Raw genomic sequence first — 24,786 nt, forward strand, 5'->3', positions numbered from 1 at the left:
CTGTCTGTCTGTCTGCTGTGCGCGGCGCGGCGGCGGCCCAGGCGACGGCACGTCTCTCACGAGGTGGCACGACAGACTGCGGGTTCGGCCTGGCCCGGTCGGCACCGAGCCGGGCCGCCGAGATTGGCGGCACGCGGCGGCCGGCACACGACCGCCGACCAATCGGCGCCCGCGTCGGCCGTGACGTCACACACGGGGCCACCCGCGGAAGGCGCGCGCCGTCTGCGACGCACCGTCCGACGGCGGACCGGGCCGGGCCGGGTCGACACAGGCGCCCAGTGTTGGGAATGTGTCCGGTATGTGAGAGACTGGCGGTGTCCGAATTCCCAATGTCGTGCGAGTCATAACAAACCCAAGCGCTTAGAAACAACTTCAGAAGGAGTAAAACAAATAGTACCTAAAAAGCAATTAATTTTCCGTTTTACTGTAATCAAAATATAACGAACGGTCCATGGTGTAAAAGCAGGCGACCATACAAGGTGACGGTGCATCATACTATGGCAGACCGATGTACGGAATCCGCAGTGTCGACAGGACCGACAGAAGCCACGGACCTACGATTTGCTCACGTTTTCTGTTGAACGCCCAGTCCATCGGTGGCCGGCTGCCACCGATGAATCGGCCACCGAATCATCGGCCACTGGCCGGTGATTTTCCACCGAGGCGCCTGTTTAAAATTGAGAACCGACTCGCAGCGTCGAGAAAGGTAGATTTCACAGGCTCTCGAACCCAGGAGCAAACGCAAAGAAACGAACTAATTAAAATGGCATAGCACATACTGTACATACTAGTAGGAGGCTTTTGGCTACATGGTGCATTATAAGAAAACAAGACGGCGAGGCAAAAAAGCATGAAAAAGGAATGGTAGGTTTGCAAGCGAACTGCGCAGTGTGTGTGCTTGTGAACATACGGGTCAGATTTGAGTAACAAGATATCTTAAACTTTTTAGCAATAAGAGTTTTTCTGGACAAAGTGGCACCTGCCTATATATAACGCATCGCCAATCCAAGTAAAGCTGATTTCTAGACTGATCCTAGTGTAAGTCTGCGCAGCTCATGTCACGACGCAGTTCAGCGCATGATCACAAGCTTGTTGGCTGGACCCATACCGAGCTAAACCAGACAAGTTTAGTGTAAGCTGTGTTACTGGCCATAGCATGATGACGCCGGTGACCAGAGACCTTTTTTACCACCACAGCGTGTTCACGATCACAATTGTTGATGAAGTTCGGTCTTTTTACCTCTCCTAAATGTCGGGCCATCAGAAAGCCTTAAAAAGTTTAAACAATAAAAACAATCTGTGATACAACTAATTCACACTTACACTGAATATATCGCAATGATGATTAAACAGAATGGTTTGAAGATCGCTCTAAATACTTTGCCGGATGCTAAAAAATTATCACGACCCACCATTGCGGATAAAGCCGCCGGAGGCTATAACGCAACTGAATAATTAAACAGTAATCATTTGAAACAAACAACTCATTTCCTGTACCTCGGCTGCAAACTGTGTGAATAAGCCCTGGGGTTACCAGCCATGTAATTCATCTTCATGATTTGAGTTTTGACAGCCCTGAGAGTCGGGCTAACCACGTCAACATTCAGGTAGCACTGCTCAGGGAATGAACACACCGACTTCGGCTCTTCGAATTCAGTCTCATTTTCCATGTGTGCACTTCCTTGGGAAGATCTCTGTCTTCTTCAACATGTGAATGAAACTGTGCATGAGCACCAGTCATCGTGTATTGCTCGTGCCAGTCAGCCTGGGCAATACACGATCAACTGCCTGGAGGCAAAAGCTCACAAAGTGGCAGGAACCGTTATTGCGGAGCCGCATACGACAGTTTGCACCGCTGCTGGTTGAGAATTCCACGAGCATGGTCAACTCTCCCGAAAAATGGCCGGCCACTACGGTCATGGGAGCTGGCGGGCCACATGAAAAGTTCCACTGGCGGCCAGTGCCGGTGAAAAGGAGGCTCCCACCGCAACGCGCCCTAACCGCTGCACTTTATCGTGAGAAACTCAGACATTAGCATCCGGCAAACAGAATATATGACATCCCCCGGCAGTGCTAATGGCGCATTCATACTTTCTCTGTGGCGAAACGCCTGCGCCATCTCACTGGGTTGAGCAAAAGAAAAATATCTGACATTAAACGACCGTAGACGTATAGATGATGCTAAAACAGCGCTAAGTGCGCGGGGGCGGGCGCATTGTTCCCGAAAGTACGCCCCTCCCCCATTTTCGGCCATGACACGGCGGTTGCGTTGCCTGCGGGGGTCACGGGTTCGCTTCTGGCAAACCGCAGCGCAGTGCAAACGGGCTTGTGCAACACCGTCCTCGACCGAGCCGACATTCATGGAACCGTAAATCACTGGCTCAAGGCGCTCATTACTGCAGCTCGGCGAAAACCCTTCTGAGCACGCCTTGCGTCGTCGTCGCCGGGCCAACTACAGCCGCCGTCCCTCACAGAGGCAACAGGCCGTCATAGTTCCCATCGGCTTGGCGCGGTCCGACTCCTCCATGGGAAACTTCCGAGCGGGAGGGCGCACGAAGGAGGGGAGACAGGCACCGTTGTCCGGCACGCATACCTTTAAATGTCCAGCGTGACGCCCCCGCTCCGCCACGGCGCCCGCATTCCTCCGGCGGCGACGGACGCCCCATCCGCGCTCCTCCTCACCAGCAGTAATTAGCTTTGTTTACCCTGTAACGCGATCCAGTTGAGCCCGGCGCCGGCGGCGCACGGGAATCTCGCCCGCGGCGCTGCTGCCGTCGGCGCCGACGGCCGGCCAGAGTCGCCTGCGACGCGGGGCTCAGAGGCGTGGGAATGGCCGGACAGTGCGGAGTGGCGCACGCACAGGTCCGTCTGCCGAGTACGGCTTCCTCCGAGCTGCCGAGCTGGGCTGACGGACGCCAGTTCGAGTCGTCAGCTGCGCCAATGGCATCCCGACTGCCGGCTGCACGGACCGTGTTTCAATGCATCGCTAGATAATCCAGCTGGGACGCCGCCGTCCGGCCTGCCGGCGGCCTCCTGTCCGTCGGCCCCCATCCCCCGGCGCGCGTCCCCCTGACCCTCTCCCTCCGGGGGCGCGCAGCAGGTGCCGACACCGACGGCTGCTGAGACGACACAACAGCGTCGGAATGTCAGGAACGCGGCCGTCGGCAGTGGCAGGTGCATCGTCGGCGTCGGCGCGCACCGACGCACCCCCGAGATGGCGGGAGCGGCCGCGCGCCTGCCGCCGGCGCGCAGCCTCCATTGACGGCTCAAAGGCGCCCCCGGGCGGCACCTGCGGCGGACGGCGGCGACCGGGCGGCACCTGCCCGCGCGCAACCCACACCGGGCCCAGACAGAGGCCGGGGCAGAGGCCAGGGGCGCGCCGCGCGCCGACGTGGCGTGACGCGCGGCGCGCACGCGGCATCGACGGCCGTCGCGACGCGCCTCGATACGCCGAGACAATGAGTCGCTGACGAAGGCCGCTGGACAATGCCCGTTGATGACCGGCCGGTAGCGGCAGCTCCGCACGCCGCCAGCCTTGGCCGTCGCGTGGTTCCACCCCACACGGACGGACAACTCACAACACGACTCACACAGTCCATTGCAGCTCAGTCGATAGGAGCGAAACGGCGCGAAACAGTAGCAGAGGAGAAAGAGATGGGAGACTGTCTGAGAAAGAGTGAGATAACTGATCTGCCACATGTCATCAGCCAGTCATCCGTCCATAAGCTTCGACTCTGTCCCCTTCTAGCAGCCCACACTCGATCGCGTGACCATTCGGAGACGGACCAACAGACCAGTCTTACTCGCCGCAGTCGCGGCCTTCACCGAGACGTCGTCCGTCGGCGGTAAACGTCGCGTCGATCCCCCCGCCGCGCCTCAGGTCGGGCTGTCGGCACCGACAGAGGCGGTCGGAGCCGCCATAAACACTCCCACGGCCCGCGAGACGGCGGAAGGACAGACCGAGGGGAGTCGGGCCGGAATGGGGCCGCCCGTCACCGCCCTGACCCCATATACCGCGCGCCGGCTCCGAGAAACGGAGTCCGTAACCTTGAGGCAGACACATCACCTCTTCCAGATCTGAATAATAAATATCATTTAATGTGTTTACCGTGCAATACTTTAGTCGTAGTATTCATCCATCGTCGGAGTCATTTTGGTAACATCGGGTATTTTCTTATTTGCTCCCAGCCCGTCTCACCACTGCACCACCACCAGACACCACACAGCGGTCTCGCCTCTCGCCCCACAGCGCCAGACACAGTACCTCCTGGCGCAGCTCTCCGTCACCTATTGTCGGCGCCACTCGGCCTCCTCCGAGCACGTCCTTTCAGACGCTGTGGCAGCGACCGATGGGTGTCGCGGGGCACACAGAGGGCGGCTTGGAGACCTCCCAGCCGGCAGAGACGCGCCGCATTCACCGGGCAGACGGCACGCGCCGAGTGGTGCGGTATAGCGCAGGACGGATCGGTAGGGCACGACATATGGGACGGGTCGGCACGGCACAACACATGCGGCAGATCAGCACGGCACGGTACGCCATGGACACTACATAGACAGTTCAGTACGACACGGAACAGGGCACATCATACGGCACAAAATGACTCGATTCAGTATAGACCGATGAAAATGGCACGAGGGAAATGTCGACACGGTACAAGACAAAGGACTTTGACATATTATTACGGTAGCACATAGGACATATTGATACAAAACAGCAGAGAGAGATAAGTGTGGCGCGATAGCACGCCATTCACCAAGAGACATCGCAGCTTGATACGCTAAAATTAGTACGAATTGCAGGTCATCGTAACTGACAGAAACCAAAAAGGATCAAAACATGGTTAACATAGGTAACTTGGCATGGCCAGCCCAGTGCAATCCATAACACATATAAATTCCTGCACTTCTCATTCAGTGAACAACTGGCTTCGTTTTGCATTGGATAGCCTTTATTTCACAGTCGTACACATTTTTGCAGCGACGGTGGCATTCAGCATGCCCCGGGGCCGAGGGTTTATGCCGAATGCATTCATTCAGGAGCTGAATTTCAGGCTGATCGACCGCCTATATTTACGGCTCACAAAAGACCACGAGGCAGCCCACGGGCCGAATTCACAAAGCTCCGAATCCATGAGCTGAAAGGCCACTCCGTGGGACCTGTCAGAAAAGCCACAGCTGGCATATGCAGACCAATACCATCTACCGACAAAAACCTCGCCATCGTCATACCGTCGCCGTGCACGCTCAGAACCGTGTAGAGCGCAGTGCGTACTGGTGCGCCGCCCTGCCGTGCCAGAGTCGCCGCAGTCGGCACCAATGTGCGGCACAAATGGCGCCACTTCGAGAGGACAATAAAACGCGGCCATTAATCCAGTTTGAGCAGACTACAGAGCGGTGTCCAGTCGGTCTGAGGAGTAATCGAGCTTGTAAAGACGTGTCACCAATCTGGGACAAGGTGGCGGGCGGACACGCTTAGTCCACCGCGTGGACGGTCCCTCCGAGGGTCTTTGGCCGGGAGCCCCACAAGTCCCCTCATGTCCTCCATCCGCGCCCCATCAACATCTGATCACCTCTAGCATGTCAGACAATTTGTCCATTTAACTACCGACCCCATAATGATGACAGACGAACTCACTCAGCCGCTGTAAATGAGCCATAAAGCTCGATCCATCGTCACAAGCGCTGTCATCCTCTTTATAAGAATCACGTCGTCAAAGTTCCCAGGACCAACACGATAAGGTAGGTCGCTCCAGCCGGCCGCAAAGCGTGAGAAAAGCCACGGTGCGAGCAAAACCATCGACAACCACCCACATGCACGCCGGCCGGACTTTTCTGAGAGATTTGCATCTTTCACATACCGCGGCTCTACATCGTGACAGACTAAGAGTGACCGTGTAGATACATTCCAAATTTGGCAAAAGTTACGCTACAGCAGAAAAGGGAGCCTGAGAACCACACCACTTCTCAGCGGGACCGGTTCTGGCGGGCGTGAGAGGGCCGGTAGCGGCGCGGCGCGGAGATGCGTCATCGGCGGGGCTGTGTCTCCGTTAGCCGGCGCTGCAGCCGCCGTGCGAACGGCGACGGGCCGGGACTGGCCGAGGGACCGGTCAGCCGAGATTGACCCTGCACCCGTGTGTGTGATATTGGTGGGACCGGATGAGGATCTTCTATGTTGACAGACGTTTGGCCAGCAGAATGGGGTGGCCTCTGAAGGCAGAGCACAACCTCATTTCTCGTAATTGGAGCCTCTGTGCTGGGACAGTTCCCAGCAGTATATGGAGAAATATGGAGGGGATAGATCACACACCGTACGCAACAAGAATGCGCACATATCAGACGAGATCGCTGCCGATCACATCTGAGCCGGTGGTCCGCTCTCCACTGCAGTTCTGCAGCCGACTGCAGACTGCAGCGGACGTCCGAACTGCTGCGACGGGTGGTCTGATGTAGCCGAGCGCTGCACCGGCCGCTTTCACACCAACCGCGTAAACCCAGCGCCGGTGGGAGCCCCGCACACATCGGGAGCGTTCAGCGTGCGAACGGCAATACCGTCCAGCCGCAGACGACCCGGGATCGCTGCTGGACATGCTTCCGGACAAAGCGAGCCGGACCGGTCGCCGAGAGTCCGTTACTTGCCGGCAATGAGGACACTTTATCCTATTTGCATGAATTTTAAGCTCGTAAGCGGGTTCTGTTCAACACCGATTTCTGTTGGATAGGGAGCCATAACACCCTGTAAATCACAAACATTCATATAAAAATCCATTAAATGACAATGTTAAAAGAATACATCACCACCATCATGTTTTGCCTTCCGTACTCAACAACATTGAACATGTATCCAGTATCACTTATGTCACGGACGCAGTTGAAATAAATTGGACCCACTGTGCTGATTCACTGGTTCTAGCGTTTGAGGACTGTATTATTCAAGGCTGCGGCGAAAACCACTGTTGCCTTGAACCAAGACGCCACTTTGCGGCATACAGCCTTGACAAGACGATGGCAATTGTTAGTGTTTGTGATGCCGCAAAGTATGCAACGACAAAGGCAGAGCTGCAACGGAACCGCAAAAATCCTTGTTCCATGGAAAATAAGGAACCATGTCCAATTTTGGAATCGTCTATGACAACTAGCACAGTGGCATATAGGAATAAGGATAGCTGTTCAATCGTTCAATCAAAGGTATGGACGTTCACTGGAAAGATTGGACAAATGGACACATTCGTCGGAAAAGGCCTGTCTTCATTGGGAAGCCATCGCAGCTGTTTGAAAGCCGGAACTGATGCGACTGATGAGTTCGCCACGGATCCAGGTCCCGCGGCGGGTCTCTGGTCCGACCACTCACGGCGTTCACACGGCGTTCGTTTGGAGCCGGCGGCGCGATTGGCGCTCACCGGACGGCGGCTGTCAGGAGCGCCGTGACCCGGCGACCCGCGCCGCCCCAGGTCACCGCCGGGTCACCGTCGGGCCGGCGGACCACACCTTTCCCCACCCGTCTCACTTTCTACCGACCCGCCACCGGTGGCAAATTAAACGCCAAACGGCGCGTGCGAACCGGCAGGTCGGCGGCGGGCGCCTCTGCCGCCGCTCGGCGCTGGCCTCTGCCCCCGGCGGGCGGGCTGGGCCGCCCCTGGCCCCCGGCAGGTCACCGGGGTCACCGGCGCCGTGCGAAGGGCCTTGCAACAGGATCGATTACAGCTGCCATCCTTGGCCCGTCTCTCGGGGGCGGCGACGGTAGCGGAGGGGAGGGATCGCGGCTGATGAGAGGATGAGCTGGTGAAACGCGGCGAAGGCTGCGTCATCCTCAACCATCGCTGCAAGCACAGAAGCTGTGATTCGAGTTCTCTGTAAAAAAAGAACTGTACTGTACCCGCCTCACTGACTTTCCGCTGTCGCATATCAAACCTCGAAGAAAAGTATCATGTTTAGTTAAAACTATAATTTGAAAGATGTCAGCATTCAGCCTACGAGTCAAATGTTGCCCAGCCCTCAGTTATATTCTAAAAATTGACTTTCCTTGGCATACAGGCCCCATGTATCTTTCATGAAATGACAGCGGAACTGTCAGATGGCACTGCTCAGCAGAGGAATATGTGTAGATCACGGACGTTATTGCCGGCTTGGCAGTCATGCTGCGTGGACTTTAAGCTAATGTGCAGTGCCCCATGTACAGCCCTCTGCAGACTGCGTGGTAGGTATTCTTTTTTCGACAAAACCGAGAATAACGCGAATACTATGCTATCGGGCACTCGGAAATCGTAACAGCAAGATGCACGAGACTCCGCGGCTTAGATTGGCATTATCATCGTATGCATTTTCCATCCAGCTTGGCAACAAAACCCAAAAGTGTATATTTGCCCCCAAAACGAACTCTTACATTTTGTTGCCACACAAGGCGTATGCTTTGTTTATTGATAGGCCCTATCGAAGGAGTGGAGCATGGCGCATCTATTTGCAGTGAGTTTCGACCGACTGATAACATGACTTTTGAATTATTATCAGTTTTGTCGGAAAAAGAATACCTACCACGCAGTCTGCAGAGGGCTGTACATGTTACTCCCCTCATTCCCGTCCTCAGCCCAGCATTCGACCACTGAGAGACCGACTGCTACTGAATCCCACCCTGTCCTCCAGTCCCACCAGTCATCCGCAGTGCACGCTCACACATCCCAGCGTTTTTAACGCGTCCTGTGGCCCAATACACGCCACCGCCGCCGCACCTGGAATAAACCGGCCCGGCGCACACCGGGGGAGACCGCTCGGCCGATCGGCTCCCACGGTACGGAGTGTGGGGACCGGCTGGCCGGGCGGGCACTGGAGCGGCCAACGCGTCACCGTGCTCACCAGAGGACGACCGGCGGCACCCGGCCGTGAAACCCGTGTCCAACGAGACTGTCCACGGCTTCGTAGCTGACCGCCGTCGGGGAAAACTGGCGATGGCGCCCTGGGCGATGAAGCCGGGGAAGGAAATAGTCTCTGGATATGGTCTGTGGATACGTCTTTGTTTGGATCTGCTCCTCATGTCCAGAGTCCGTCGAGCGCGACGCAGCAGTGTCCGTTGCCCCGGGCCGAAAGACGCGTCACCCGGCAGTCACGGGACTGGTTCTGGGTCTCCAGTCCAGCGCGCCGGCTGGCTAGCGGGCGTGACACATTCCTGGAGGGCTACTCAAACACACACACACACGGGAGGTTTCCGGAGGGGACGCGGCGGGGCGGCCCGGTCCCCTCCTCCTGAGACTGCCCGCGGCGCCGGCCACGGTCAGCTGGCGGGCCGGCCGGCCCACGGCCGAGTAACACCGGGAGTCAGTGGAGCAGTCACCACGGGAGTCAGTGGAGCGGTCACCACGGGAGTCAGTGGAGCGGTCACCACGGGAGTCAGTGGAGCAGTCACGGGAGTCAGCCACTGCGGAGGAAGGGCGCACCGGTCGAGGAAGGGCCCTACCGTGAAATTGGCAGCACATGCCTTTCTGCCTGGGCTGATAGAGTAGCTCGGAGTCGTACGCCGAGCGGAGCCGCGCTATCAACGATGACCAGACTCCCACGGAGGGAATTCCCAGTGAATCAGGGCGGGGTGCCACGCATCTTCGTCACGCCCAGTTTCCCAGATGAGGGAAACTGTCACAGGGTGTCATTATTGTCGTATTCCGAGACCATCGTAAGAAAACGGCTCGCCTAATACTAACGCCATGAATTCGAGATATAGAATCTAAACCGGTCACTCACGATGATTGTCACGCTGAATAGAAACGCACACCAATTCAGGATGAGCGATAGTACGGAATCATACACTTTCCGTTTACTCGCAATTTCGACTACAATTAGCACAGGGCAAACTGTCATGTCGAACAATGACATAATCATAGCCATCCTTCAACTTGGCGACCTCGGGCGCAATTTGGGCCGCTAAAAACGGCAGAAGGTTGCGGTGCGGCCGCGCGGGTCACAGGTCACACCCGGCTCTGCCATTCATTCTGGTCGCGCGAGGGCCGCGCGTCCGGCCCCGCCAACGAGCCCGCTCGGCACGTAACACAGGATGTCTACAATTACGGCCGCGGCGCGCTCCTCGGTTCCCACGGCCGGGCCGATTTCTCATATCGGCACGGCGGCGCACGCGGCCGCTGCTGCCATCTCCCGGCGGCGGCGCGAACCAGGTCGCCGTGGGAACGCCGTCGGCTGCACCATGAGAACGACAGGAGGCCGACGGCGCCACGGCTGCAGCGGCGACGTTGCACCGGCCGTCGCCACTCGAGCCGGCTGCAGTTTTGCTGCCGATCGGTCTGGATAAACAGCGAGGCGTTGCCGGCCGCGGCTGCAGGCCGGCTCAAGCACATCGTCAATGCGTCACGGCCAGTCTCAACCCGATCCTAGTCTCAGTCTCAGCAGCTAATGGCTCAGTAGCACCGTCGACCAGCGTCCGGCAAATAAACAGCTCCGGCGCCGACACCCGTCCCACACCATCCGACAGCCGACACGGCTAGTAACTCAGTGGGAAGGACGGTTCGTCTGCCTCTCAGCATTCCAGGCCGTGACGCAGCAGTTCCAGCGGGAAATGATGGCTAATTGGGATAGAGCCCGGCAGAGGCACGGCTACTGGCCGGATGGTGACGCGTGCCACAAGTGCTATGTATACTGAGTGGCACGTGTCACCCACGTAATGCACTGTGGAGTCGCGCGTGCCATATGTGCTTTACTATGGAGTGACACATAGCTGACAACACAGCCACAAACTCCAAAACCAACAGTGACGCGTGCCACACACATCGTCCACAATGGCGCGTGCCACCTATGCCTACTTCAGGTTAGAGGAATCTTGGCCTGAGCAGCCTTCACTGCACATTAGCTTAAAGTCCACGCAGCATGACTGCCAAGCCGGCTATTACGTCCGTGATCTACACATATTCCTCTGCTGAGCAATGCCAATCTGACAGTTCCACTGTCAGTCCATGAAAGACACAGCTCTCCTCTGCCGAGACAAATCATGGCAATGTCCACACGCTGCCTGTGATGTAAGTCGTGACGTCATTTCACGTGAGAACGCCGTGGAACAAAGCAGCGTCACATCTGAACCAGAAAAACAGCGAGCATCGTGCCTTTTGAAGAGCAGCACTCACACTCCCAGCGCTCCCAACATGGACTGAAACAGAGCGAAGGGCAGCGACCTCACAGCACCGCTACGTCCTCAATTCGCGCTCATCCACATAGAATGTCCGGAAACAGAGAGTCTAATAGAATTCCCAGTCTGTATATCATCTTCACTGACTGCAATGGCCGGATGTGATCAGAAATCGGCCCGGAATAGAGAGCGATCGGCACGACATTACCTATCGTTTGGCTATGTGCCGTCATTTACCTTATTTTCGGGTGGCAAGTATGATACATACTAAGTAACTGCCGGTGCGATGATCCTCGGCTGAGCACAATATAGTGTGAACACTCCACGCAGTTCGCCAAAAATAGTGAGAATGCTCCACGCAGTTCGCTAGAGGACGGTGAGTTTCGTGACAAGTTTTGCTGTTGTGCGGGATTTCCTAGTTCGTTCACACCACGCGTGACGATTGCCAGGTCTTTGGTTGAAAAATTCGGACTCTCGATCCAGCCACACACGACGTAAGCGGCTGTAACATAGTTTTGATGCTGGCAGACAAAATACGGGGCCGTCTTTTGAAACGTGCTACATGGATTTGATGAATCGGGTTTTTTTGGGCGCCCGGACTACAGTGGTCATCGGCGCTGCTACATGGATTTACCAGCATCATTGTTTATTTATATACCAATGGGTATTCGCCGAAAAGGAGAGTTGAACAGCGTACCTACAACCTCTCCAATGCCTACCAACCGTAATCAAATCAGTAGAACACCTACCCCTCATTGTTAATGAACCAAAAATCAATTCAAGCACCCATTATCGCCAATTATGAGCGTTAGTTGATGGTTCTGCCCCAGCGGCACTAATGTGACCATCCCGGCGGTTAAATCCTGCCTCTGTGCCGCTAATCAAGGACCGCACCGCGCCCCACCGACCCCTAAACGTTCCCCTACCTCACTCCTCGTGAATAGGTGGCAGCCGGTCGGCCGCGGCAATTCCAGCCGGCAACAATCACTCGGAACGGCCGTTTGGCAGAATTTAACGGCCGCATTCACCCGAACTGCCCTCAGACAGGAGAGCGGACCGCTCGCACACACACCGGGCCAATTCGACACGGACCGGCGCCCGCCGAGGGATGGGTAGCTCGCCACTGTTTTTGTACACCATTGCGTGCACGCATAAAACACCAGCCTTTGTGGGTAGATGCCGCGGAAGGAAGAGGATCCTCGCATGAAACGGGCGTTAAAAGTAATGCTCCGTGAGTGCGATCGATGGTGAACATTATGGACACTCCAGGAAATCATCAGTAAACCGTCAACCTAAAAGTCAATATCGAACCATATGAAGTGGAACAAAATTGACATTTTTAACGAGCTTCGTACCTCGTCACCCCATCATACGCCAGACAGCCGAGGCCGGAGCTGCCGGTATTCGATACGACACGCCCAATTCAACCACCAACCAACTGCTGGCGGCGCGATCCCCAACGTACCGTCATGTTCCCAGGCGGGTGGGCGGTTCACAGGACGATCAGCTGGTACGGCGACAGCGGGTCGCGTGGCGCTGGGTCTGGCGCGCAGCACTCCTGGCAGACAGCGTTCACACGGCGGCACACGAGACGCACAGAGACGGAGAGGCACGAGTGGGACACCGTCTCGGACAGCGCTGCACGGCCCGCGTCCGACCCAGCGTCCGGCAGTGACCACTCTGGCCGGTGGCCGCTCTCCCTCCCTCCTACCCTCCCATCAGGGCCGCCCGGGGGAGGGGAGCGGGCGCCCCCTACCGCCCGACAGGTGCGCGGGATACCTGTCATTAGGCTGCTCATCCACCGGCTTCCGATGAGACCCTCAGAGGGGTGCCTGACCCCGCGTCGCCCGCCCGGCCCGGCCGGAACAAACGGCCGGCCACCGCTCTACTTGTGCGCCGCCAAGGTCGGGGCGCCCCAAACTCCGCACCGCGGTGACGCCGGCTCGGCGGTCGGCGCTGGTCGCTCGTGACGCCGGCCGTCGCTGGTCTCGGATTAGCGCGGCCCGGTCAGAGCGGAGCGGCGCGTCCCGCTCGCTCCGGCCGCCTCACGACCTCCGGAAGTAGCTCCGGACGCGGCGGCGTGGGAACGGCCGTCCCAGTGCAGACCGGACGGCAAGGCCGCCGCCGCCGCCGCCGACTGGCCGGCCAGCTGTCACCGATCGCTCCGGACCGGCGGCGACGGGCGGCGGGTGTCAGAGGGCCGGGCGGGTCACCGGTCAGAATACCGACCCGTGTTAGACCTATCACACAGACCACTGAATAACAGATCGGCCATATGCTCCAGAAGATAGCCATCCTGAGACTAAAAGACGGCAGCAAGAGTGTTGAAACAGTCAAGAGCAAGGTCTTAGAAGAAGCAGAAACGCACCACTCCCGGTTTGTAAACTGGGTCCCATGCTGGATGTCTTGCTTCACCGGGTCAGTGCCACCATAAAATCAGATACCTGTCATGTAGAAAGTGTCGTGCACAAACTTATCGCGACTACAGCTAAAAATAGCGTATTCCCACACCTGTTGAAACAGCGCTGTTTGATCAGTAAAGCAAACAACGCTGAAAAGAGGGACTTTCTGAACAATCTAATTGGCAGACACAAATGAAAACTTCAATGTAATGACGATACCGTTAACAAAACAATTCTTCTGCAGCCTAGTCGTGGCTGACTCTCTGCCGAACCAGACGAACCCTCTCTGGAAGATACCATCGCCTGGTGTGCGCGGACCTCGGTGAAACGTCCCCGACTGAGATCGATGAAAAACGTCGCATCGTCCGTGACACCCCGCTCATCACATAGCCGGGTCGGCGGGCCTGACTGGCGAGCACAGCGGCCAATTACAATGGGCGCCCATCTGAGCGGCCGGCAAAAATGCACAGACGGCGCAGATTGTCGGCGGGGCGCGGTGTGACCGAGCTCTCAGCGTCCCCGAGGTGCAGAAAAGTGTCCACTCGTGACCAGTCGGCCGGCCGTCTGGCTAGGGCGGTCACAGGACTTGTGACTGGACCGGAGCGGTCACGGGACTGGCCACTGGGGCGGAGCAGTCACAGGACTGGCGACTGGGGCGGAGCAGTCACAGGACTGGCGACTGGACTGGGCTCTCCAGACCGACTGGAGGACCAGCCATATCGGTACAGAGGCTTACAATACACACACGCGGTTATGAAACATAAGGAGCCATACACGCACATAAGGAGTCTTAGGATTGAGAAGGCAGCAACTAAATACATGAACTAAAACAAGTCGATATGTTGGGAAATGGCAAGTACTACTGATGTTTGCTTCTTTACAAATGGCCATATGGTTCAGGGGGCGCCTCAACAATGACACCGGGGACATATCAGGAAACTTACCTGAGTGGGTAGGTTGGTGGAGCTGGCCGGATACAGGATATAGACCACCGAGACCGGATGGAGCACTTGCGGAGTCTGTGGGTTCCAGAGTAGGAGACTGTACGGCCGCTGTAGCTGCTGTTGCTGGTACCGCAGTCGGCAGTCCACCATTGCCAGCAGGACGGGTGTCGGGACAGTCCCGGACAGGAGTTGGAGAGCGGCGGACGGCGGGTTCACTGGCGCCAGCTGGATGGTGCTGGAGGAGTCTACCGGCGGAGCTGGGAGGACGTCATAGGAGTTCATCGGTAGACTTTGGACGGTGGCGGAGGAGTCCAGTGGGAGTCCTTGGACACCGCTGGAGCCGGTCGACAGGAGCAGGAGGGTGTTGGCCGCGTCCATCGGGCACGCTGAAGCAGCCATCTCTGATAGTGCGCTCCGGCAGTGTGTCCGGACGCACTGTCTTCGGATCAGTACGGCAGGAGGATCATCCCGGAGTAGGATCGGTTCGGCTGTAACGGACACACACTGATGGGTGAGTAGAGGAGCGGGACAGAAGGTGGGTGATGAGATACCAGCGGGGCAGTAGTCACGTGGCACCAGGGATGCACTAATGGCACACTGATCATGCACACATGCATAACGGGGTACACAAACAAAACGAGTGACAGGCCGTTTATGAGCGATGGCCGACCCACCTGAACGACCGACACACCCGTCTGTTTTCAGATCCCCGCGGACGTCCACCTGCTCCGGCACTGACACTGACACGGACACGGCGGGACACACGGCGGCACCGGCAGGGAGACACGGCGTGGGCAGTGCATGAGGTGTGGGCCGGGGCGGCGCCGGCCGGCGGTCCCACGCTGCATCACGAGAGGAGTTCTAAGAGAGCCGCCGGCCGGCGACACCCGTCAGCTCTCACCGAACACACGGGCGGGGTAAAGGCGGGGAGAGATGGGGTGATAGGGGAAGAGGGATAGGGCATACGTTACGGAAAAGAGGGTACAGGGTTAGATAGAGTCCATGACTCTTGGACTCTGGACAGGGTACTGAGTACGGGACGGGATACAGAGACAGGGATGGAGATCATGGCATCCGAGACAGAAGACACCAAACAAAACATTTACGAGGAAAACAATTTTCACCCAAATAAAGCAGCCTGACCCAAAGCACGGAACTCGACTTAGAGAGTCCAAACAAGAGTAGCGGAGCGGTCGAGCATCACCGGCGGCCAAATTATGAGTAAGGGCATAAGGAATACTTTGATCGGACTGGTCAAACGTCCAGAGGGCTAGCACAGCAATGAACCAAATACAGCCGTCCGCAAACGCCACCAGCGCTCCACCGGGCGATATGAAAACTATGTCTTCCCAAAATACCGGAGAAAGCAGAATTACAACAACATCGTGTAGCTTTAAACTTACAGGAACAGAGCTTGCACTAGCCATAGTTAAGTCGAATGCGTGATGAAAGCCATGCTCTTTGCATGTCTTCCAAAGTGTGACGAAACCGGCTGAGCCTCGTGTGTTTTGGATCACAAGAGGTACGGTAGGCTGGTCGGTAGGTCGTGCAGTGAAACTAATTTTGTTTAGAAACCGGATTAACACATTTGGGGCAATATAAATACTTTATGAAACTGCATGCAATGATGTATGAGAATGCATGTAAAACCTAACAAACCCGCTGTTCCAAAGCATTTAAGGTCCATCTGCAGCCCAACCACTCTGTGAAACCCAGATGGTAGACGACTTGAGGTAAGCTAGGTTTCAACTATAAAATAAGGGGAAATGTCTGAATCAAACTAGCGCAAAAAAATGAACTCCAGCCATCCTGAACCTGAAAAATTCAAGCAGTGTGACTAAATGAAAAATATCTCTTAAAAATACTGCTGGAATGATCTGGCTCGAATCACTGGAAAATGTGCGACCAAGTGGCCGACCGTCGATGCTGTCAGCTCCCATCACGACTTGTCAAGTCACAGCGTGACAGTCCCGCCCCGGCCGCGTTCAGAAAACCACCGCACCGCACGCATTCAGTTCTGACGAAACCAGCCACCGCCGACCGCAACTCCAATCAGAACAAAGACAGCAGACTGTCGCTACCACGTCATTTCGTCTCTGTTTGCACCCGTAATCCGGCCAGAGGCCGGCGGCACCTCTGCAAATCTGTGTCGCCACGAATCTGTCCCCAGCTGGTTTCGGCGCAGGGAGCGTGGGAAAGCCACCGGCTTCCGGTCTCGACGGCGGTGGCGATCTCCAGCCGGATTTCTTTCGGCGAGCAGCAGTGCAGCGCCGCACCAAACTGCTCGCCGGACGGTGAATCAGGCAGAGTGGAGATGAAAAAATACAGCGTCCAGCCGCTAAAAACGCCACCGAGCCGCACCGCCGCGCCGCGGCAGTGCGAGTCCGGGCGTTCACAGGACCGGCGCGACATCAACCGTCCGATCAGCGAGCCGCCGATGGGAACCTATAGTAAAGTAATCTTGGATGGGAACGGAGGGTGCTGATCGCTGCTGTATCTCGACAGATGCGCCGCCGTGCTGCAGCGGACCGGCAGCGGGGCCGATATGGCACCGAGCACCGCAGTGGGCCGCCGCTCGGACCAAGGAGCGGACCGGCAGCACGGCAGCGACTGGGACGATACGCACTACAGTTAGTCCGCCGCGCTGGTCGCTGGTCACATCGTGACCAAGCCTCCCACACACTCAGGTGATCGCTGATAGCAGACTGCCCCGCCTCCGCCGGTGACCGACATTTAGACAGGGCGAGGACGGAGGTCCACTGTGTAATGACAAGGGGCGGGCGATCGCTCTGTGGGGGCGGTACAAACGCACCCATCCCGCACATCCAAACCATCGGTCTACTGCCGCCGTGACGGGTAACGGAGGGGGAGGAAGGGAGGGCAGACAGCAGGGAGCAGGGGAGCACAGCAGCACCTGCCCAGATCGATATCCCCCGCGTCCAGTCAGAATGAACGGTGCCGCTAGAGTCGACAACACTACAACGATGGGAGCAGATACGGTATGTTTATGTGATTCCACAGAGTTGTCGGTAACCCGGTGGTCGTCAGTTGGGCATTGTCGGCACCTAGCTGACGGTGGTTCGCAAGTCACCACCGAGTCGCGATCAGCTCACGCACGCTCCCCATTCGCACGGGCGGCGCCCACCGACGGCGGCGGGGGCGCTGCGCAGGGACAGGCCGCCGCGCGGTCCCACCGTCGCCGTGGCCCGGGTCAGGGGTCGGGTCAGCGCGCAGGAAATGAGCCCGCTCTAATAGCCGGTAATTACCAGCGCCGTCGTGGCGGCCGGATTAATCATAAGCTACACCTATTCAGGGAGCGGGCGCGCGCCGCGCCGCGCAGAGGCGCAAGGTCGGGGCGGCGGCGGCGGCGGCAGCGAGGTGTTCTCACACGGCCACGTGGGAGCGGCCGGCGCACGGAAGCACGGGAAAACGGCCGACGCCACGGCCACGGCCGGCCGCCGAGAGGGGTGATGACCGGCAGAACGTCGCCACCCCACGCCACCCCCGGCGGGCGCCGGCAGTGGGTGCTACCGGCACGAGCACTGCAGCCCGGCGCAGTGCAACGCACGGGACCGGTGAGGGTCGGGAAGACGCCGAAAGAAATGTTTCTGGGCTACTAAAGTTTATCCGGATCTGATTGCAGCTGCTGCTGGAAAGTCCAGTAGCTGAGTCACAGTTAATTCAGTCCCCTACCCGAGAATTTCACATTGGAGCACCTCCGTAGGCAGTTAGAATCCCATAGCTGTAACGACCTAGTAAGCGTAAGAATCCACACCGATGTTTTCTTTCAATCTACAATCCTGAAGCTTGCCTATCTGACATACCTCCCAAAGAACAGCGTGAAATGAGACAAGTAAAGCTACCATCCTTCAGTTCACTACACGACAAACTCCCAAACATCAGCGTGAAATGAGAAAAACAACCCAGAGACATTTCAGCTGTGGTGGGCTAAACAGAGAGGCCATCCCATTCCACGCCTTCACGTTGTGCCGGTGGTGCGAACCACTTCGTTCAAATTCCCCAAGACATCTTTCATTTAGCCGGCAGAGCGCGTGAAATGTGTTAACCCACCAGTGATGCCAGTCGGCGGCCGACAGATTCTCTGTGGAACCGTCACGGATCGCATTTGATCCATCCTTCCTCAAACATCGTCACGGGACGATTCCATCACCGCACCGCTTCTAAGCCTGGCACTGTCATTAAATTCGAAGAGGGGTCTCCGCTGGCCTGCCGGCTTCCAGGGCCAAAATCTCCTCGCTAGGGAAAAATTCATAATCATGCATGTGTCACTAAGAAGCATATGATCTGCAAGGTGGCAATGGAACAGGCCCAGAGACGAACGCCTTTCTAAATCAGTGTAATTGTTTACGGGTACCGTGATTGTACCAGGCTGATGAGTAGCCACTTTGACAAATGACAGGAAGTGCTGGCGAACGGGTGGCACGCACTCCTGAGAACGGCCGGCTACCGTGAGAGCCTCCCGCGAGCCGCTTCAAATACCGTGGCCGCGCCGCCACCCGACCCGCTGCGGGTCCAACTCTGCGGCGAGTCACCTGAGCCTGAGCTTGGAAGCCTGAGTCATAGCGAGCCGTTTCGGCGATACTGTCGACAGGCGCTCCGGTGTGCGCTGTCGAGTGTCGACCACAGTCCGCACACTGGGCCACGTCTTCATCAGACTTTCATGGCGTCATCGGTCACCGTACAGTGTGACGGCCGGGGCTCTCCGTCATCATTCCGACACAGACAGCGAGGTTTCGTGACACAGACACCGCCGGGGACATTTCGGCAGACCGACGGGTGGCGTTCAGTTATTGTTTGGGTGCGGGGTGAGCAGCAACGCTCACAATCGCGTGGACGACAAACGAACGGAGATACACAGAGACGAGGGGAAATGGCCTCCAACGGAAATCGCACTAGTCGGGCACGAAACACTGAACACTACAGTCGACACAACAAAAGACCATCACCGCCGCCACCAGAAACATACACCGGCAAAGACCCGAGTTTGACTTACCTGAAAACGATCAGCAGTTTATCCGTGCTAGCAATCTGCAACAAACAATATACAGTCAGTAGCTCGTTAACAATACATGCTGCATAAAAACATCCTTGCTTTAGATGCCACAATTAACAAACTCTGCGTCGTGTCACACCAGAGAAACCCAGGAAAGACAGAAGCATGAATAGTCAGCGGCGGTGGCGGTGGCGACGGCACGGCTGATGGCGCAAACACTCTGCGATCTGTCATCCCTCTCCGCGGAGCCGTCACCGCCGTCATCACGCCGCCGGGACAGAGGGACGGAGAGTGACGAGTGACGCCGCCACAAATACAGCATGTGGTGACGGTCGGCGACGGAGGCACCCGGTGACACACAGAGAGCAGCGCGCTGCTCTCTGTGTGTCACCGGCGTCCTTCCGCGCTGCAGCGGAAGGATGGGACTCAGGTCCAAATGGGGACGGGGTTCTATCTCAGAAATTGGCTAACTCTTTTGGGCTAACTAGCCCAAGTAGTGTTTGCAGGGGATTTGCCATTTTTTAAACATTTTTTTTTAATGTTTTTTTACACAAAGAGAGTAGTTAGTCAAAAATCGAAATTATGGCAGATCAGCACTGGCCTTGACAACCACACATCACTGGCAGATGGAGAAAGCTTCGGTTTCAAACAGATTCACATGAAAGTAACAGCATGTTATTACATTAATGTTTGGCTCCATCCTGATCATTCCCTTACCCATGATCCACCCTAAAATACGCCAATATTGATCAGTTTCCTACCGACAGCCTTTATGACGTCACCCACCCAGCTGAGCCCAGCCACGCGCCTATGTCAGAGACGGACGGTGGGACGAAAGGCCCGACTCGGGGCGGTTTCCGCCGCCACCGTTCCCCGGGCGGAGGACCGTGAGATCGGGAGCGCCGGTTCAGGGTCAGGGGACGAGTCGGGTTTGAACGGAGAGCGGCCGTTACTGGGACTGAAACGACAGTGGACGCGGACCGCGGCGACGACACCTGGCGGAGGCGCGGACAGGCGGACAGGGGGCGCCACCGTCAGCGGCAGGTACGGACGGTACCGGCTGCCGACAGCCGCAGGTACTGGTACACCGGTACAGTCACCAAGCAAGTACCGATACCCTTCAGCTGCAGGTACCGGTACCATTAGCTTTGGGGAATTACCGGTACCTAACTACTCTTAAACTGGCAACGGTATCGACACAGTCACCTTTAGGGATAAGTATTTACCGGCACCATTTGGCTTCAGGTACCAATACATTCAGCGATGGTGTATGACACTACGGTAGATACCTGCTAACGCCAACAGATAACTAGTCAGGCTACAATGGCGAAAAAGTCACAATTGAATGCTGGAAAGAGCATCCTGAATTGAGCTTGGTGGCGAAAAAGTATAATGCTAAGGTGAAGACAGGTACGATTCTTGAAAAGCATATTGAACCATTCAGATTAAATCATCATTAGACTTCCTGTAAGCAGCCAGCTGCATGAGGATGAAGCTTCAGGTTCCAGTCACTATAATCAATAATGCCAGACTAAAGACAATGTGAGCTTAGTGCCAAAGTACATCATAATTCATGAAAAATGTGGTATTTCACATTATTAATCAGCTTTTCAAAGAAAACCTCAAGCCTGAACATTAAATCACTCCAAAACACCCATTACAAAGAAAATGAAGAACAGTGATTTTGTAGGTATGTGCCTAGGTGAGCCTAGGTGCCTAGGTGAGTACCTATCTTTGGGAGAGGCTTAAACAACAACAAACATTAGGCCGTGCGCGACTATGTGCGCACGTTAAACTTTGGACTCCAAATTCCGTCATTGAGCCGGAATTGCCTTGCGCGATCGGAGGGTAGAGGGCAGGGTCACCGCAACAAGCTTCGCTTCGCAGGGGCTCTGTCCTTGTGAATCCTTCCAATCATTAGGTTCGGATTAAATTTATATAAAAAAACTGCCATTACAAACATTCTCAGATGTGAAACAAAAGGCAGCCAGATTTGCCTTCTGAAGAAGGTGAAGAGTGTCACCACACCACCAAAGAAGGGTTACCTTGTATTGTAGGCAATGAGGCCTTTGCTTCTTTTGATGACAATTAGCAATCTGTTTAACATCTGGCATGCATGAAAGCACCTATTGCTCGGTAACCAATTTCTATCAACAGGTTTTCGTTATTCAGAATGGACTCCAGCATGAGCCTATACTTGCTGAAGCTTCTTGCACTGCCAATGGTGAAAATTATTAGCTTTAAACCTCATTCACAAACGATTTGAACCCACATGCTCTTGTGAAAACTAGGCTGTCAAGACAGCACCAGCCAAACAGTGCTTGGGACGCAGATTAACCCTCGCCCCGTTGGGGGGGGGGCCATTTCGGCCCCCCCCCCCTGTGGTCTTTCCTGAATAGCAAGAAAACGGCGGCGCGCAGCGCCGCCAAATTTTCAGTACCTTTCCGGGCATCAATTTGACACCTTCACACCAAATTTCAAGTCTTAGGTCACCTTAGGTCAGGAGTTATTGAGGTCAAACTGTCATGTTCGAGCAAAAATGAGCAAAAAACATGCAATCTTGAAGCGCTCACCAAATCTACAGTTATCAAGCAATTTCAAAGTTCTTTATATGGTCTAATAGACAAAAAGCGGCGCTACAAAAATGCTATCTCGGATTTTCAAAATTTTGGGTTTTTGACCAAAAAAAATCCAAAAATTGATTTTTTTAGAAAAACTAAAAAAAAATCCAAAATTTTTCCGAATTTCGAAAAAAACCGGAATATATGTGATAGTCCCTGCGCTCTTCTATATACATACCAAATTTCAGATCGATATCTCGTTTTTTGGCCAAGTTATAGCGAAAAAACTGTTCAAAAATGATGACGTCAAATTTTTGAACTCAATTTTTAGCGATTCTAGACCTCGTACGGCAAAACAAAGACCACCATTGAACTCCCCGTGACGAGCTGCATCGATTCGATACCCATTTTATGCAAAAATGTCAACTTTGAAATTTGACCTTATTTGACCTGACCTTGACCTGACCTTGACCTGACCTTGACCAAAACGTGACCTAAGCTGGCCCCAAAGGCTGCCTGACCCACATAATCGCATTTGTCATGTAAAATGGACCATAAAACATGTATCACACGACACTTTCATATTGTGACCCCCCAGTGACCTGACCTCAGTGACCTGACCTGGTATCAGTGACCTCAACTAGCAAAATATGTGTTTGAAGAATATTTCCCCATCGATGATTTTCAATGAAATGCATTTTACTCGATTTTACAACGCATTTCTTGAAATGCCTGTAAACGGTGAAAATTGGACCTTTGACCTGACCTGTGACGTCATCGGTTTGACCTAGGTCGATAAAATTGGGTCACAAGGTAGTTCCCTGATAGGGCTATCCAACACCGTTTGCCGCTTGTCGCTACGTTGCGTGGTTCTCGAGATCTTAGGGGGGGCCAAAATGCCCCCCCCCAACGGGGCGCGTTGCTCGGCAGAGCCCAACGGGGCGCGGGTTAACATCATAACTATTGCAAAGCTCAGAAGCTTAGAACAGGATATTATATTCTCACAATATGTTTTGATTCATCAGATAATACTCTAATAAGCTTGCTCCTTTATTGAAGCTTTTGATCATGCCAACTACAAAGGTCATTTTACACTCAAATGGTTTGGAAAAAAGTTCTCCAGATTTCCATAACACAAGTATGACACCAAGCTAAAAAATAGCATCAATATGTGGACAGAGGGTGTACACTGCACAGCGTATTGCAAAAGTTTAAGATCGCGTTTTGTGGATCTGAAAGTATAAAACAAGGAGAGCCAATGCAAAAAAATATCAATGCAAAAATAATTTGAAAAGAATAAGTAAATCAAACAAAACCATGACATCAACTTAAATCTGACTATTTTAGGCTGTCAAATCACTTAGCGCTTTATGAAAAGTACATGTAAAGCCTCAATTCCTTTCAAACACTTTCTGGCTGAAAATTTAATTTTGCTCTCAATTTAGGTACTTTTGTAAATTTTCATTTATCCCCATTGATCATCTCATGCAATCAGCATTTGAGCAATGAAAGTGATCAGCCAGGCTTAACTTATCAGACTATATCAGACTATACAAGCACAAATGCACGATTTAATAGGTGCCATTGCCCATTCATATCGTGATGCGCGCAGCGGAATCCATGTTCTAAAATGTTTAGTTGTCCTCCTTGAACTTAGATCCTAAAACATGCGTTTTCCTCTTGAATTTATGAAAAACAAACTAAAAAAATGACTGAAACTCATTTTGATACTGACATTCAGCGCTTGAGACAATGTGGCGCACCTTCCGGCGGCAAAAACACCAACTATGGAAGATCTTTGCGGGCTACTAAACTGTAATAAACTTGCTGAAAGTACCAAATTATAAGTTCCGAACCTTCTACAGCAATTTATGGCAGTCACTAGAATCACCGACCACGAATAATTGGCAGTGCATTCTCATTCTTACCAGTTCGAAACGCCTCCGGCGCAACTGCCTACACTTCTCTCACGCATATTTCCCATCGGAGCATCAACCAATTACGAAATATTTCTCAGAGATGCCATCGAAAATGTCCGATTCTAGGGCTCATCTGGATCCAATGTTATGAATTTGGCACGATGAATAACATTTTTGATATTTGGCCTAGCATTCAGGCATACGTTTGACTAAAAACCGACAAATTCATGCATTTGAGTCGGTTTTCCCACGGTGATGAATATTTTCCCACGCCCTTTTTCAGCTTAAGAAGCAGAATTGAGCATCAAAAAGGCTCAAATTGAAAATCAAAACAAATTTCAAAATAAGATTTCACTTTGTTTTTACGTTACTGCTCATAAGTATGGATTTCGTTTCGACAAAATTTCGTTATTTAGAGATGCTTCCTGAGTTTCAAGGTCACATACTGGGTGGAGCTGAAATATTTGGAACTGCAGTTTTTAAGTTTCCGAGCAAATCAACGACTGAGTAATAATTTGCTAACCGTTTCGCTACACATTGCTCTCGTCTGACAAAAAGTAGCGAAAAAAAAAGAAACGTTCCATCCAAGTTCCATCTGTCCTTGCCAGCCCCAGAACAAACCCATCAATCAGTTTCCAGATTCCTTACTCGCCGACTACCCTTGGCCGTGCTTAGCGGTCATCCCCAGACAACAGGTTGCGAGGACACTGGACAAGGTCTCGTTCGGACTACAGGCCTCTCCGGGATGACCGTTTGAGCGGCAGGACGAGATGTCTACTCAGAGCACTTTCGCTACGCGGCGACGGTCTTCGTGGCTGCGGCGCACGGGT

The 24,786-nt window shown here is 54.5% G+C and overlaps 1 long non-coding RNA gene across 1 annotated transcript; it reads right to left on the reverse strand.

Annotated features, from left to right (window-relative positions):
- Positions 1–14,872: 14,872 nt before the first annotated feature.
- On the reverse strand, positions 14,873–24,158 carry LOC122390834. Its single transcript, XR_006258238.1, has 3 exons — positions 23,966–24,158; positions 19,477–19,511; positions 14,873–14,950 (listed from the first exon to the last, which is right to left on the reverse strand). It is a non-coding gene; the product is annotated as an uncharacterized LOC122390834 (long non-coding RNA).
- Positions 24,159–24,786: the final 628 nt, after the last annotated feature.

The sequence above is a fragment of the Amphibalanus amphitrite genome, unplaced genomic scaffold (assembly GCF_019059575.1).
Source record: "Amphibalanus amphitrite isolate SeventyFive unplaced genomic scaffold, NRLGWU_Aamphi_draft 000412F_arrow, whole genome shotgun sequence".
Taxonomy (NCBI): Eukaryota; Metazoa; Arthropoda; class Thecostraca; order Balanomorpha; family Balanidae; genus Amphibalanus; species Amphibalanus amphitrite.